The sequence below is a fragment of the Balaenoptera borealis genome, assembly GCF_965194805.1.
Source record: "Balaenoptera borealis genome assembly, chromosome: 17".
NCBI classification, from domain to species: domain Eukaryota; kingdom Metazoa; phylum Chordata; class Mammalia; order Artiodactyla; family Balaenopteridae; genus Balaenoptera; species Balaenoptera borealis.
In genome coordinates this window covers 73,299,960-73,306,278 of record NC_138876.1, presented here as the reverse complement: position 1 = coordinate 73,306,278, position 6,319 = coordinate 73,299,960, and positions in this window count along the sequence as shown.

Below are 6,319 nucleotides of genomic sequence, written 5' to 3'. Positions count from 1 at the left end.
GCGCAATAAAATGAAATGGCAATTTTCCAAGAGCTCTAAGACTGCTGCTAATTAGCACACTAATTTATATAAATGAAATTCTCTTTGCTGTTGCCCAGCGTTCTGCCTGAGAAATGCAACAAGATGAATGAACATGACAAATCCAAGTGAAATTTACATGCTTAAAAATAAAAAAAGATACAGAAATAATTCCTTGACCTTATTCCAACTTTTCTGACCCTCCATCATGGGTGACATTTTTCCACAGAGCCCCAAGATATTAACTTCTCATTCTGTCAGACTTACATTCTAAAGGAAAGTTTACAAAGAAGAGTACACCATCTCTTCACTCCTGGAGTTGGACTCCTGGCTAGAAGGGCCAAGGTCACGACTCAAGGGAATGACTTTCATTTATTCTTGCATTCACTTTTAAGTTTTGTCACATACATTTTCTTAACAAAAATAAAAACTTTTATTTCTGTTTTTTTTTAAAATTTTTTTCCTTCATACAAAATCTATTAACTATTTTTAGTTTTAACTAATTTTTATGGTTAACCCAATTTAAAAAAATGAATCTTTTCTCAAAGCCAAGTCAATATTTCAAAAGAAATTGCTGGTTGAATAGAAAAGCAAGGCCCTAATTTCCAGGAATGTTATATTCAATTTACGTTTTCTTATAACCCTGTTACTCTGAAAATAAATTTAATATAATAAGTACTTTCAGATACGTGTGTATGTACTCACTCTTATTTTTACGTAGATACATACATATATACATATATCTGACTATAAGCCCTTTGGAAGGATACAGCCTGAGAAACCATAAGTAGTAACCCTGGTTATAACCCATTACTAAGTGGTAAAATCAATTTTATGAAAAATAGAATAAAACAGAAAATAAGAGAATTCATTTCATGTAGTAAAGATAAGAACTGTTCTGTAAGATGTGTTTATCAGTTACGTGAATGTGCCTCAGTGTGTGTATCATGATGTATTATGTATTTGTTACTGTGAATTATGGTCATAACAGTTGGGAAGATCTTCCAATAAAGCAGCATAAAAGAAGCATAGAAAAAAACAGAGTCTAGATATGAAATGCATCGCTTAATTCACGTGTTCAATAAGTATTTATCACTGGTATGAAAGTGAAGAAGACAAAGTTTGTGGAATCATGAAACTTATGTTATAGTGAAAAATCAGAAAATACACCGGTAAACAAAATGTGTATGTGATATAATCTTTAGTGATAAGTGCCATAAAGAAAAGAAAGAAAGGTAAGAGGCTTAGAGAATGAAACCAAGGGTAGGAAGGGGGTTATTGCAATATAACTGTAAAAGGGAATCACGGAGGTGACGTCTAATCAGGAACCTGAACGGTGTGAAGAAGAGCCTTTCAACGAGGGCACAACAAAGCAAAGTCCCCAAGGTAAGAAAAAGATTGGCGTGTATTGAGGAACTGCAAGAAAGTCAGTTTGAGTGGACTGGAGTGACTAAAGAGGAGAGTGGTTGAAATGACACAGAGAGAAATGCAGCTGCCAGCTCTGTGGACGCTTGTCAGCTTTGCAAAGAACTCTGGATTTCATCCTGAGTATGATGGTGAAGTTTCATGGAGAACTAAGGCAGGATTTCCATTTCTTTTTTTTTTTTAATTTATTTATTTATTTTTGGCTGTGTTGGGTCTTTGTTTCTGTGCGAGGGCTTTCTCTAGTTGTGGCAAGCGGGGGCCACTTCTTCATCGCGGTGCGCGGGCCTCTCACTATTGCGGCCTCTCTTGTTGCGGAGCACAGGTTCCAGACGCGCAGGCTCAGTAGTTGTGGCTCACGGGCCCAGTTGCTCCGCGGCATGTGGGATCTTCCCAGACCAGGGCTCGAATCCGTGTCCCCTGCATTGGCAGGCAGATTCTCAACCACTGCGCCACCAGGGAAGCCCCAGGATTTCCATTTCTTATAGAGCTCTCTAGGTACTACGTGAAGAATAGACTAATGTGAAAATGGTAGAGAAAAAAGAGAGAGAGAAAGAGAGACTAGTATGAAGCCTATAGAAGTAGAGAAAAAACAAGATGACGAGAGCTGGGAGGGCAATGATGGAAAAATGAGAAACAGTTTGAGTCGGAATACATTTTGCCCAACAGGACCTGATGACAGAGTAAGTGATGAATATGAAGGAAAGAGAAGTAACAACAATGAAGTTTTGATTTTTGATCCTAACAATTCTGTAAATGGTGGTGGTCTCATACTGATATGTAAAAGGCTTGAGGAAGACAGGATTGGGGGTGGGTGATTGGGTAATTAGACACTTTTGCTTTTTCCTCCTCTTAATATATTATCATTATTATAGTATTCAAATAAATACTGATTAAGAAATTGCTAGGATCCAGGCTCTGTGATAAGTGTTGGGAATATAAAGTCAAAATAAAACCATTGTTTATGCAAAGAAAACAAAAACAAAACTAGAAATTGTAGTATGACATAACTTGTACTATCATAAGTATATGAAGAGGATATTTGAGCAGCAGAGAGTAATGAATTTATATGAGTCTGAGAGATTATCAAGTATCTCCAATAAAGATGAAACTGGAGCTGTGTTTTAAAAGATGAGTTGAAATTAACAAGAATAACAACTCGTAGGAGAGACAGAAGGATGCTGGGGATGTGTAGAAGTGTATGGGCAAATGCATAGGGAAATAAAGCACAGTTGTTTGGAAAACTAGAAGCTCACAGGATGAAAGGTCTATGCTGAATACTGGCAAATGAAGAGCTGAAATGCTAGGCAGGGACAAGATCATAAAGAGTTTTGTCTAGGGTTTCCCTGGTGGCGCAGTGGTTGAGAATCTGACTGCCAATGCAGGGGACACGGGTTCGAGCCCTGGTCTGGGAGGATCCCACATGCCGCGGAGCAACTGGGCCCGTGAGCCACAACTACTGAGCCTGTGCGTCTGGAGCCTGTGCTCCGCAACAAGAGAGGCCACGATAGTGAGAGGCCCGCGCACCACGATGAAGAGTGGACCCTGCTCGCCGCAACTGGAGAAAGCCCTCGCACAGAAACGAAGACCCAACACAGCCAAAAATAATTTAAAAATATTTTTAAAAAAATAAAATTAAAACAATTTAAAAAATTTTTTTAAAAAGAGTTTTGTCTAGAGAGACAGGAGTCTGATTTTTACTGCAATCTATAAAAACGCATAACAGGATTTAAACCAGGGGGAAACAGTATGATTAGGTAACTTGAGGAGGATGAAGCTAAAGTCAGATGACACAGAAAGATGCTTTTACATTCATCAAGGATGGAAATGGTGAGATACTAAAACAAGGCCCTGATAGTGGGGATTGGGAAAAAGGAAATTAAGTTCCCACTCTGTTTAGGAAAATAGGCACTGTAAGGTGGGTGCTCTGTGAGAGACACAGATTATATCCATCAGTGGGCATTGAGAGTGCAAGCAGATCACACTTCAGATCCATTTTATGCCCGGTCAGGAAGTACTTAAAGAGGTCCAACCATAACTACCTAAACAGATCACTTCCCTAGCTCTAGACTTCTCTAACTTAGATTCTTCCTGAGCCCCAGACACTTCACACTTTGGGCTCTTAGGTCCTGATTTCTGCTATAATACCCTGTCTGATCTTCATTTTTCCTTTGACCTGTACACTTCCTGCTGCTCCATCACAAGGAGTGTGTGGTAGAGTCAAGAACAGTGCCAGAGGAAAGAACAGGGGTGTAGACCTCACACCTGGTTGCCAGATTAGCCACTAACCAGCTATTTGACCTTCAACAGATTTCAACCTTTCCAGAATATAAGGGTTTTCATCACAGGGCTATTTGTCGCCGTGAGAAATTAGAATCATTCAAAATGCCCAATAATATGTGCCTAATAATTTATTTAAATAAATTTTTTTAAATCTTAAAAATATAATGCTGCATTAAAAGTCATATTTTTAGAAGATTTAATAATACAGAAAATGTGCATGACATAGTCTTACATAAGTAGAAAATATATTTTCCTTTAAACTATGAAAAAAATAGATATATATTATAGACAAAAAACTTTGAAAATTATTTAACAAAATATTAATGCTTCTATCTATGAAAAGTGACTATGGGTAATTTTTATTTTCCTCTTTGTAATTTTTCTGTATTTTTTATATTTTTTCTAATAAAAAATAGGTTAACTTTATAATCACCAGAAAAGTCATTAAAATAATCTATGGTTTTCCCATCCCAAAGAACAATTTCAAATACAGTGTAGATCTGGTTAGGGTATATTCAGCAGTAAGTCCCAGAAAACTCAATTAGAAGTGCCTTAGACTTCCACGCCCACTCAGGATAAAGACAGTTGCAGGATAACGTTGCTTCCATTCTAACAATGAGAATATCCCAGATAACCTATACAACCATGACTTTGGTTTTTTGTTTGTTTGTGTGTTTTTAATCAGACCTCAGGATGCAAAGAAATGTAAATAACTGATATCTAGAAAGTGGCAAGCTCTTCCTAGGAGAAAAGAGATCCAGAACCACTTTAATACTTCAAAGAGCAGTGAGAGGAGAAGGACAGGGGTAAAGAAAATCACTACAATTTTTAGAAATTTTTAAGGCCAGTATGAACAGGCATGACAGTTTAGAATTCAATGGGCAGTAGCCACATACAGAGTCTGCACCCACCCACCAACTCTTTCACTTAGGCGCTCCTTGAACACTCACATAGAAGGCTGAGTGGAGTCAAGGGCCTGATGAACATTGAGGGCAAGGTAGACTATCCCATCCCCCAGAGAGTATGAATTGGTGGCTGCCTAAGGCTTGGGGAGGGCAGGAGAGCTGCGAGAGACCACCTTCTGATGACCAAGCAGGCAGGGCCAGCCAAACCTGGGGGCAGGGCCAAAGAACTGAGAAACACCCTTCATGGGTACTCCAGGTCTTCACCAAAACGACCGCTTCAGCCCTCCAAAACAGGGTACATGGAAGCAGGGTAGAAAAATGTGTCTTAAGGCACAGAAGGCTGGGATCAACACTGGAGAGAAGAGAATACACCACAACCCAACCAACTGGCAGCATGCTGTGAACATGATGAGATGTCCCATGGCTTGAAAGCTGGTGGTGGGCTGTGGGCTACAAAGCACAAGAGGTACCTAGAGTCTCCTGGGTGCTTAGATCTCCACCTGTAATGAAGGGAATGTCTTGATGCTGATCTCAAATCAGTTGAGGTCAGTGGTCAATTGACTCAAACTAAAACGACAACCGTCTCAGTTCATCTATAAATTAGATTGACTCAGCCCCCCGATTCTACTGATCTAAGAGAAAAATAAGCCTGCTTTCTTCTGAGCTTTACTATTATTTACTTCAGTCCCTACTATCCTTTTAGACAAAATTCCTTGCATACAATTTTTAAAATTATGACACATATTAAGAAGCAAAGAAATGTGACCAGTCAGTAGAAGCAGAAATGGAATAAATACTGGAATTCTCAGACAAGGACTTTAAAATAATTATGAAAACTGTGTTAAATGAAAGTGGAAAAAGTGGGCAATAAGTAAACAGGGAGGAAATTTCATCAGCGTCCTGGAAATCATTTTTAAAAAGAGTCAACTGGAGATAGTAGAAATGAAAATTATGATATCAGAAATGAAGGATTCATTTGATGTGTTTTCCAGTAAATTAGACACACAATAGAATCAGTGAATTAAAGACAAGTAAATGGAAAAAATCCAAGCTGAAACAAAAACAGAAAAAATAGGACAGAGCATCTGAAATCTGTGGGACGATAGCAAACAATGTAATATATGAATAATTGGAGTCACAGAAAAAGAGAAGAAAGAAAATGGGATAAAAAGAATATTTGAAAAGACAATGGCCAAGAATTTGCCAAAGTTGGTAAAATAGGTCCACCATAACCCACAACAAATACATCCACCTATAATCCCCAAGTACACTAACTACCAAGAAAATCACGCCCAGGCACATTGTAATGAAACTGCTGAAAGACAACCATTTTTTTAAAAGCAACATATAAAGAAAAGAAAATGTATTGATATTATCATGTATCCTAAGATGTCTGGAGATAGAGCAGTTCTAGAAATGACTAGCTCAGCATCTCACCCAAGACAAGAAAGATTCTTACCATCTTTCCTTTTTGCCTTATTTAACAAATAGTCTGCTCACCCTTTGAGGATGCAAATAGTCCTGCATCCTCGAAGATGTTTACAAGAGCACCAGGAAGCACATCATTGCACATATCCAAACACCAAAAGAGAGAAAGGGTCTTTTTCTTATTTCCCGTCTTAAGAGTAATAAAACCTTCCTAGAAACTTCTTGGAAGATTGGCTCCTCCTGCTAAAATTGTACCACATGCT